Source organism: Eleginops maclovinus, chromosome 8 (assembly GCF_036324505.1).
Source record: "Eleginops maclovinus isolate JMC-PN-2008 ecotype Puerto Natales chromosome 8, JC_Emac_rtc_rv5, whole genome shotgun sequence".
Taxonomy (NCBI): domain Eukaryota; kingdom Metazoa; phylum Chordata; class Actinopteri; order Perciformes; family Eleginopidae; genus Eleginops; species Eleginops maclovinus.
In genome coordinates, this window is record NC_086356.1 from 6927528 (window position 1) to 6938629 (window position 11102).

Sequence of the window (11102 nt, forward strand, 5' to 3'; positions counted from 1 at the left end):
CACGGCACCTCCTAATGTCGACACATCCAGGCCTGAGGCGTGCGTGTGCCGAAGTCCTTGCAAAGCCGTATGATTCACTGGTTTAATCTGAAATGGTTATGTGGACTCAGGGTTTCCCACAGACTTTACTTGGGCGGGCCGCCCAGGTATATTAACGGCTGCCAAAGTATATTTCCTGACCAATTTAGGTTTTTTTGGGGGTTTTTTTATCCGTCCTTGATCGATTAACTAGTGGACAATGATCTCCTTGCTCTTCGCCTCCTGTACCTGTTCGCTCTGCTATCGTGTGTAGGGTCTGCTAACAAGCGACAAAACAGAGAGGAAGACCGTACGAGAAAAAAGAGAAGAGGACGTTGGAATTACCTCAGAAGACGCGGACACTTAAAAGGTAAAGCTTTTTTGCCAGTTTCAGCTTTGTTGTACTTATCTCAGAAACTACTTAAAGTATTTAGCAATATGTATTTCCTAACTGATTAAAATTAGGTCCAAAACTATGACTTTTTCTTTGGAATGCACGTTAATAATAATGAGAGGGTGGACACAGTTCAGCAAAACATTGACTGGAGAACAAATCTATCATTTCATAACCAAGATGAACAACTATTGTTAAAAGACGTGGCACTTGTGAAGAGAAAATTAAAAAACAATTATCGATAACTGATTAGTAGTAAATGGACTGTACTTATATAGCGCTTTATCAGGGCTATTTTACATACCACAAGTCATTCAGAGGTATGAGCTTTCTCTGCCCTTACACTTTAAATGATATGTTAAAGGTCCCTATTATAACTTAATACTCATGATCACACTTGTATTCATGTGAGAGTCATTTAACATGTGTATCACGGGCTTTATCAATTATAAGCACAATATTAATTTAATAGGCAATATACAGCTCGGAAAAAAATGAAGAGACCATTTGTCTTAAATCTTGTAGTATGGCAGCCATTCCAGTGTCTGTTTGATTCCAACACAATTAAAAAGTGTCAGTAGTTTATAGAATACAATAAATAAATAAAAACATTTAACTCAAAGACGTCTATAAATAATAAAACAATAGAAAATGATAATGCTGTATTGGTCTCTTTTTTTCTTTTCGCGGCTGTATATGTACCCTATATGTGAATATTATGGAACATTTTGCTCATTACAGGCACTGGGGTTTTATAATTTTACAGGTCATGTTGATGTAGTTCACATATGAATGGTGAGTCATAATAGTGTGCTGTGTTGCTGCAAAAAAGCAAGAGCCATACAAAGAGTAGAACATCCTCTTGTAGAACACAGAAATGACCCTGAATCTCACTCAGACATAATTGAGCATAACTGAACAACAACAAGTGTTAAGGTTCAACAAAGTGACTGAAAGCATGAAGGGTGAAAGAGGCTTCTGCTTTTCACTGTATCAAAACAAAACTGCATCACAAACTGCGTTGTGTTTTGGAACACAATCAAAAGTAGAAAAAATGCATACAGTGGGTAGACAGTTGTGTAATGTAACTAAGTATATTTACTCGAGTATTGTACTAAAGAGGTAATTGTACTTGATTTTTTTCCCCATGATGCTACTTTATACTTTTATTCCGCTATATTGTGTAGGCAAATGTTGTACTTGTTACTCCATTACATTTACTTTACCGTTTAAGTTGTTTGCTACTTTGCAGATTATAAATACAAAATATAAATCAGCTAATATAATAGTATATCATATGATAGGTTGAGCTATCCAGTAGTGTATAAATATATACTTTCACAAAGTGCAACATTGAAGTGAACACAATAAATAAGCAATAATTATAAAGCAATAATTCAAATAAATATATGTTGCTTGAGTAGGTCATTCTGCACAAAGAGCACTTTTACTTTGGGCCCTTAATTGATTCTAATACTCTTTTACTTTTACTTAAGAACACATTATAGGGCAGGACTTGAACTTTATTTTTACACTGTATTATGATAACTTTTACTGAAGGCAAGGCAGGTTTATTTATATAGCACCTTTCAACACAATGCAAAGTGCTTTACAAAAATAAAAGACATTAAGAGCATTAAGAAATAGTGCAGCAGAAACACATTATAAAATGCCATTTAAAAACATGGTAAGTCAATAATCCGAGTTATTCTTCCACCTCTGGTAGACGAATAATAAAACAACGAAGAGGCATAACCAAACAGAGAACTGTTTATGCACAACCGAAACAAACACCAGCACAACACAAGGAGTAAAACGAAGTTGTGCACACGCGTAACTGTCATCCAGCTAGCTTGCACGACTCAACGGCTCCTACCGTGACGGTGAAGGACGCAGAGCTGTGCGCAAACCCACCTTACGTTACAATGACACAACATCACATCATTGGTACTCACCTTTAAAATAACCGAATCATCGGCAGTCCCTGGAAAATATCCTCCCAGCTTCTTGCAATGGTCAGCTTGCAGTATAATGGTCCGGGTGAAGCACGGTTCCCCTTTGTTACATAAGAAAAGGAACATAAGTGTCAGTGAATGTGCGGACGCTAATTGACGCCTAGGGCAATGCTAAGTACACCCTAAAAATAAATACAGCAACTCACTTCGGCAACCAGTTTGTGTACTAAGCACTGACACATTATGTATTTTCTAAACTTGACGATTTTACCTTGCCAATATTTAGTTACAGAGCAGTGGTGACAGGCAGCCGATGGGGATGGGGAGCTGCATGGAAGCCAAAACATGTTGGCAAGGAGTAGCAACGAAGTTAGCTTTTAGCAAACAAAGTTAGTTAGCCTATAAATGTAGTGCATGTGCACGTCCTGTCGTATATGGCATGGTTCTCCTCACTTTTTGTAGTACTTACAACATCCCGACCTTTTCTTTGACAGCATCTGCGTCATTGTTCTTTAAAGCAACTTCTTTTAGGTAGACTTCCGGTCATGAGGAAAAAGTGGTGATCAAACTTTGCAGGTGGACCATTAACCACTTCCTGTCCAAAATGTAAGGCTGAGTTGTCAAAATAATATTTCAATATAAAGTTTCGAGCCTCTTTTTTAAATACCTTCCAGTTTCCCCGAATTGAGTAGCCTATGTTTGTATTCAAAATAAGCAAATATAACCTTCACTTTGTTACAGACAAGGCCTACAGTTGAATATTAGTCCTTGCTGCTGGTGTATCCAGAATGTGAATTAGGGCAAAACTAAAATCAGCATCTGACTGGCAGAATGTACTACATTTACTCAGCTCCAGGCTACAGTTTTTTTTAATTTACAATTTACAGTTGCTGTGAAAGCTACCCATAATCCTGTCAGATAGAACTGAGTGACAGTAAATATAGTTTAGCAGCAAACCAAGGTGAGAGTTCTGCTCCTTTGATCCCAGACATGAAACTACAGCTCTGCCTCTAGGCCAAGCCAAAGTGGATTGACTGATTTGAAATGCTCTCTAAGGTGAACATCAACAAATTATCATAAGTCCCACCTGACAGACAAACCTGTTCACTCTGTTCCGAAAGTATCTGTAGCTCAGTCAGCACTGCAATTCAAAACTTATGGAAGGCGTCAAATAAAAGTCAATTTAGAGCAAGTAGGTCAGATAGTCTCCACAGACCCATATACCCATGTGCGATATTTTAGAACTCTTAACCAGGTTAAATGTTCATTAACTTTCTCATGGGAAGACATTTAAACTAGAATGAGTCATGTATTTCCATATTTATATTTTGCTCAGCATTTAATTTATTGCACATAGACATTCATCCACAAGGATGCATAAAGGGATTCTGGAAAACTTCTGTCTAAACCCATACTGTATGTTAGCAGAGTGTCTGCCAAAAGGAGTGTCCTTAAGGCCGGTACCATCTCCTTAACATTTTCTGTGGCTGTTGTTCCGTAGCTGACCCTTTGGCCTCCCTCAAGCAAAGCAAAAATAAATGATTTAGTATAACAGCACCAATTCCATGGTATTATACCCTGCTCCCATGTGCACTTATTTTTACAATTCAAATATCTGCTGCACACAAAGAAGCAGTAGTACATCTCTCAAGGGATTGCACAGAGAAGAAAAGGGCATTAGGTTTAAACTGAAATTGGTGGAATGATGGAAAGCAATAGCATCAAGGTTGAGCTGCATGCTCTTGCCTACAGCCAGGGTCAAGACCTGACTCGTACTGGGTTAAATAAACCAAATGGAAGATTTGCCTCTTGCAACGCTGAATGTCTAGTCTGAAGTCCACAATTGGATTAAAACTAAATCAAAATAAGGTTTTAAAGTCACTGCGTAATTTAGTTTTTTCTTTTATATGGACCCCAGGAAAAGTAGTTACCAAGGCAACATGTAATGTTGATTTAATTGAAGAATAAATAAATCTTAAAAGAATACAACGGGTTTGTCCGATACTATTATACTCACAAATAACTTACGAAATAATTATATTGAATTGAAAACGACAAAGTTGGTGCACTGTTGCGAGGTCATAAAGGGTGATTCACTGCATTGCAACACAGAGTTCATATTATCATTCCATGGCATAAATAGAGAACTATAAAATATGCACATTGAATACTGAATATAGAAAAAGAGAAATGACTGTGTGTTTATGAAATGATAAGATACGAATCCAATCACTTTGTTTTAATACCATTTTACAGACTTTGGGATAATGTATGAAAATATTTGATGAGCTGCATAAAATGGCACTTAAATATTTTGCTGCAGACCCTGCAGGATTTTTGAGAATGTGTGTATTTTGTGTACATACAATATATCATGGCAGGATGATATACCAAATGTGTGGCTGTTGAGCAAAGCGGTTCAAGTATCAGGTGAATAATAATGTACCTATACTGTCAGTTGCACCAACTCTGTTTTAACTGTGTATACATAAGGATGTAAGCTGATGACAGCGTTGAGTGTGTGCACTGAATTGTTAAAAACCTTACAAAGTTTCAATATGTCAACCCTAAATAAAGCTGTCCGAATAATGCAAGACATGCTGATGAAATTGGAATCCCTTCTCAGGTCAAGAAGTAGTGATAGAATGTTGTGGAAACAGTTTAAAATGTGCATTTTTTTTTACATTTATTGTTTGAAATCCTTACAAAATACATCAATGTGTATCCAGTTTTTGTATGTGAAGAGGATTCATTACATGTAAATGAATTCATATGTTAGGAAACATCGTGGTGCCCCGTGATAGCATAGCGTTAATATCAATCAGGAAGGTTCCTGACTGCACAGAAACTCCTTGTTCATCCACAACAGAGCTCCAAAGGGGCTGTTGAATAGGGCTTTAATGGATCCAGTCTTTTCATCCACTTTTAGACCGTGTTGAGGAGAATGCAAGAGCTCCGATGGGAGATTTATTTTTCTTTCCACCATTGATCTATGAAAATAACCCATGATTTGCTGTGAAATATTGACCGTCTGCAAGAAGAACATCTTCTGATAGGCTTTATTGATTTATTCATTATTGATTCAGGAGATGTTCTGCTCAGTTTTGAGGGCAGTTGTGACAGAAGTGCTCCGGAAACTGATTCAACTGAGTCAACTGCTTTCCTAATTGAGCCTGCAGTGAAAGCTTTTTGAGAAGCCAATAAAGTACTATGGTTAGTTGAGATGTTGCAGAACATTTACTTGTTTATAAGAGATACAAGGTTCATGACTAAATCTCTAAGACCTTATGGTATGTTTTACATGTAGCAAGTCGGGACAAAGTGAGACAGCAACAGACATGTATTTTCTAAAAGGGGTCTATAAAGTCAATAAGGAATGTTAGCCTCTGGTAACCCTTTACTGATTGCTAAATAAGTACCTTAGAGATGTCTTAGTCATTGTTATTTATCACTCTAAAATCCCCGACTAAGAGCAAGCAAGTGATATTTGACTTGATGCAATGCACCACGTGTACCTGAAAACAAAGGCCTGTCTTTGGTGTTGACTTTGAAGAGGAGATGTAGAAAACATGATATATATTTCCATTTAACATGTGCATGTTTTTTTTTAATCAGAATTTTTAAATGCAGGCTTTAATTGAATAATTTGTTGGGGACTCCAAGTACACTCACAGAGCCATTTGGATTCAACCATGTGGACTGGTAGAAGAAAAACTCAAATGGAGAGAATTGCTTAGCCCTTAGGTGTCCAAGAGTTTTTGAAACCTTTATAACGGTTGAGGAAATCATCCGGTTTCAAGTTTTTTTTTCCTATCCATGCTTCAAACCCATAATGACAGGAAAATAAATCCTACATAACAACAATAATCTACTTCAAGCATTAGAAGGGCACATCTGATTTTAATATGTTTACCCATGCCATTTTTTTTGAAAGGTTTCTTGATATGAAGGAACAACCATTATCATGGCAATATCTGCTGAGTACAAAAAGTTTTAAAAAATGAGACAAAGAAAACTGTGTGGTCAAGTCAAGGGATTAGTTAAGGTCTGCTTCCTACTGATAAACACTGTGGACAGAGCTATAAAATGGCAGTAACCTTCCAGCATTGCAATCCCTTCCCTACTGTCTTACCCTGATAACAAGAAATTCATTCTTAACAATATGAGCTACAAAGAAGCCTACATGTCCCTTCTGTGGGTGATAATGAAAGCCAAATTTCAGCTGAATGCTAAATTAGCTCTTAGTCCCCAAATGTCATCCTAATAGGTTTAAACTGCAATTAAGTGGATAATTCACATTGACAGAGGGTGTTCAAGAAAGTCCCCGGGACTATTGAGAAGAAATCTTGAATTTTAAATGTAATAACGTGAATTACAGGTCATGAGCGTATCGTCTGCGGTGCACTAATCCTACCCGGAGATAAGCGAGTAAAATGAATGTCTGAGCAAAACTGATTCTGTCTTTCTCTGTACGTTTTTAAATCTCAGCAGATGCCAAACTCTGCCTCGGGCTTTGTATCTCATTGAATAAAATTGCCTTAATTAAAACATTGTGGTTATGTATAAAAACACATGGAAATTAATCCCTAAAAATAAGCTTATTGAGGGTAACAACATAACAGACACACAAAAAGTGAAACCCACAAAACGACTACAAGCATGAAAATAGTGCACTAGCAATCAAAATATACCAATCCCACCTGGCAAAAATAATACGCGGTTAAGTAAAAATATGTTGTTACATATTATTGCCAATAAAAAGGGGCATAAAATCTCTTACCGTTCAAAGGCATGAAGGATTTAAGTATGGCACCTCTCTGGTACCTACAGATGAACTTACAGCAGTTGGAAAAAGCCCTGAGAATCCCCAAGGCAAAACAACGTAGAATTGAAAGGTTGAATAATGCAATTGACCTGGGCAGAAGGCTCTTTTAACTCAACAAAAGGAATGCTCAGCCACCCTCACTCAATTAACCCATCACCCTGTAAGGAGAACAACTATATACGACAACACAGACTAGGATAGAAAAGTCTTTGAGCACATGGTAGCCTATTGATTTTTGCAACTGAAATCAGTATTCTTAACACACAATGAACACACAGTGATTGGGATGGATATCCAGGGTATGTCTTGGAGGGTAATCCAAAGAAAACAGTGAACATAGAAGAAGTCATCAATAGCAATATTTTTGTTATCTGGCATGTTATATAACACTGTATACATATGGAAACAAGGAAGGCTCCTTTTCGAGATTGATCCATATATCTGAGTCTTTTCAATATAATTCTTCAGATGATATTCAAAACCAATGATCAAAGCCGAGTTTTGAAACTGTAGGAAATGTTCTTTTATTCGAAGCACAGGAGTCGATTCAAAAGAAAACGAAGTGAAGCTCCTCTCATAGTTTAAAAGGAGTATTTAATAAATGGATGCAGCAGTAGGTTTTACAAAAGTGTCACAGCTGTGGCTCAGTAGCTCAAAACACACTTGAACAGGCCCGCAACATGAATAGGGTTCACGAGGTGTTTACTGTCCGAGGGTCCGAGCAAACAGAGACCGATTCCTTAGTTGCATTGCTCTTTGTCCAGAGGTCGCCTCTTCCTATTGTTCGCCTCAAGTCGTAACAGTACTTCCGGTCAGTTTAGTGAATACGTGGCATATGGTCATCTCCCTCCTTAGGGTATTACAGCGTCAATAAGGATAATTAATCATTGTGTGTTTAATGAATAACACCACAAGTAATTCCCCTATTCATTCTTTATCCAGATTCTGTCCGATAAGGAAACCAACGCTCAAACCCGCAGTTTTCTTCCGTCTGGCATCAAACGTCATCAGTGTTGTATACATCCGGTTACAATAATAAACAATTTCAAAACAAGATTGTATTTCAAAATAAGACAGTGTTGTGGTTACTCTTCATATTGATTATTATTTCCTACAAAACATAGATCTACGACTACATCCGAAAGCTTTTCCTAGTAACTCAGCACCCTCTTCGTCGCGTCTGTAACGGTTGCACAACTGCTGACGTACCACCAAACTGCCTGTCAATCTCATGGTACATTTTGCCCTCACTCATGATCAAACCCCCGAGATACTTGAACACACTCCCAACCCAGAAGGAGCAATCTACCTTCTCCGGGTAGAGGATGAGGGCATCAGACTTTGAAGTGCTACATCTGAAGTCTTACATTTTTGCAAAAAATTATAACTTTTTAAAGAACATGAAAAACAGCCCTCTTGAGTTTTGGCTCACCCTCAGGGATATCCAAAGTAATGTTTTAAATCGCATGAAAGCAGATTTACTGAATGGAACTTGGAACTGTATTATTTTTGCTCGCTAATTGGCTGGGAGTATGAGGTGCTGCTTTTAACTCTGGAAAACAGAATTTAGTTCTTACAATAACACATGTGAATTCGCCTTTCGCTAAACCACACCCTAGAATGCAGACTGGCCAATCACAGCGGAGCCAACAACGGACTCGAAGGTTTTTGTCTTTAACCCTACAGTTAAGTTAAACTATTCGGTATTCTGTGATTTCAATCTATACATTTGGTTGTTGTATTGGCAGAAGGTCGCCTTTGTCTGTTTGTCTTGGCCCTGGCCACAACGATTGCTGTCACGGGCTGTGGTGTTACTTTGACACCTCTGGGTTTAAGCCACTGTTGGGGTAAGCTTGTGGAGGACTGTAGTTCTAGGCCTACAGACATGTTGGCGTGTTGTGTCTTACAGAGGTCTAGGGTATGGATAAACCCGATGATGTGGGCGCAGAACCCTGCGGAGCTAAAGAAAGATCACCTCGTTAATTACAGCTAGCCTGCTAACGTTGCCATTATGGTTAAAATACGCTAGCATATAAGGCTATACAATGTTATACGTGCTTTGTGCTTTTGCTTTATAATAACGACGATAATGGTGAGTATAGACCTTCCCAGCTTTACAGGAACAGTGTTGACATTATTTGTGCCAGCGTCCGTCTGGATCATCAGCTGTGGCAACTCACTTTTGATTGTGATCTATATGCTTTTGCCTCTATTTTGATCGCATTATGCTCATCTTGTGTTACCTTGATGTCCTGTATGTAACCCTCAAATGCATACGGTAAACCTCTCTGTCTACTTCGGTCAGGAACAGCATTTGCTGCTTTGTAAAAGCCGGACAGCAGTTCAGCTGGAAGAGCTGTCAAAAACGCTATGTTGAAAGAAAGTATGTTTGTCGGATTTAGCAACACTAACCAAGGGGGGCGGGGCTTAGCAAAAGGTCAAATTGACCTTTCGTTAAGCCCCGCCCCCTTTAGGTTGGGTTTTGCGTTGATACCATTGAGTGCAGTCCTATGATGATCATGATCTGCAATTGATTTGCTTTCTGTTCTGACTTTTTCATTGCCGGTAGACACCCAATAATCTAGCTATGTGTGTAAGCATCAGCTGAAATCATCCGTGGTGTTTTCGTCAGACAGGAGAGATCTTGGAAAGTACTGGTCGTGAAAGTTTCGTCCAAAAAAAACAAATGCCATTCTTTTGTTGCACTCCTTGAAAGTCACAACACACTTACATCATTTTCTGGTAAATATGACATTTCCCTGGTGTGTGTGTTTGTGTCAGGGAGACAGAGCATATGTGTTCATGCATGAGCATGTGTCTTTCTTTGGAAATATTTGTTTGACACCCAGAGCATGCGTGAGGGTGGCCATGTATTTGGATTTTCTTGGGAGAGACAGAACGACACAGGGCATGATAAATATTCAGTGTTTATCAGCATGTCTAGGGGTGTTAGCTGAGGTCAGGAAGACGGATTCGTTCTCTTTGGGAGACTGCGGATGGAAAGCCACAGCACGCATTTGGGGCCCCACGGCACTCGATTCAAGGAATCACAAACAATATCCGGCCCATGAGCCACCATCAGCGTAGAGCCAATATTTATTTACTCTGATAAAATGGAACCGCAATATGTCAATTTTCGCCATGCGGGGTATGTTTGCCCGTTGGATTATTTGCCTTCTGAAAATTGGAACTCTTTAGCAGTGGAACAGCCGAAGGTTGGGCTGCTGCCGTTATGTCAAACTAGTTAAGCCAAAGAGGAGATGCTAGGAAAGTTATACAATAGGGATTGTATTTATTTCCTTTTCAGAAACAAATGTGTTGTCTCAAATATCCAAAGTCCTTGAGAGTTCAAGTTATATTCACTATCCCATAACACACTCTATGACCAATCACCTATTTAAGACCTTTTTTAGTGATAGTCAGTTATTGGAAGTAACACAACCCTACTTTGAAATTCCAGGTTGTTGACTGGTTTGTGGTTGTTCTAAACAGGCCGTTCTCATACACAATTGGCAGCTATTTAAATACGAAAAGTTATCCACCTGTGACCAAGATGCTGCTGTTTGTTTACTGTATGAAAACCGTTTTGATGTATTTATCACAGAGCTTCAGTTCCTATAGAAACCCAACCTGTATTTATTTGAACCCAATGTCACTTTACTTTGCAAGAGTTAAATGAACCCAAACCATGATTATTTTCTTACCCAAACAAAGTTGTTTCCTCTGAACATTGAAGTTAATCTGAAAATAAAGAGTGCAAGTAAGGAATTAAAATGTGCAGGTATTGTTGGACATTGTAGTAAAACTCACCAAAATCACTGATTTGTTTTGTTTCTTCAAAATGTAATGGATGATACGATATCCCTGATCACATTTCCATTAATTATTTTGGAATACTACAAAAAACTCT

General features: G+C 38.3%; 1 protein-coding gene across 1 annotated transcript in view; it reads right to left on the reverse strand.

Annotated features, from left to right (window-relative positions):
• Window positions 1-2837, reverse strand: part of cntfr (ciliary neurotrophic factor receptor) — a 213303-nt gene extending 210466 nt beyond the window's left edge. The window contains exons 1-2 of the mRNA XM_063888900.1: window positions 2639-2837; window positions 2368-2468 (exon numbers count right to left, since the gene is read on the reverse strand). The gene's annotated coding sequence lies outside the window, so the exon portion shown is untranslated. The remainder of the gene's footprint in view (window positions 1-2367; window positions 2469-2638) is intronic.
• Window positions 2838-11102: the final 8265 nt, after the last annotated feature.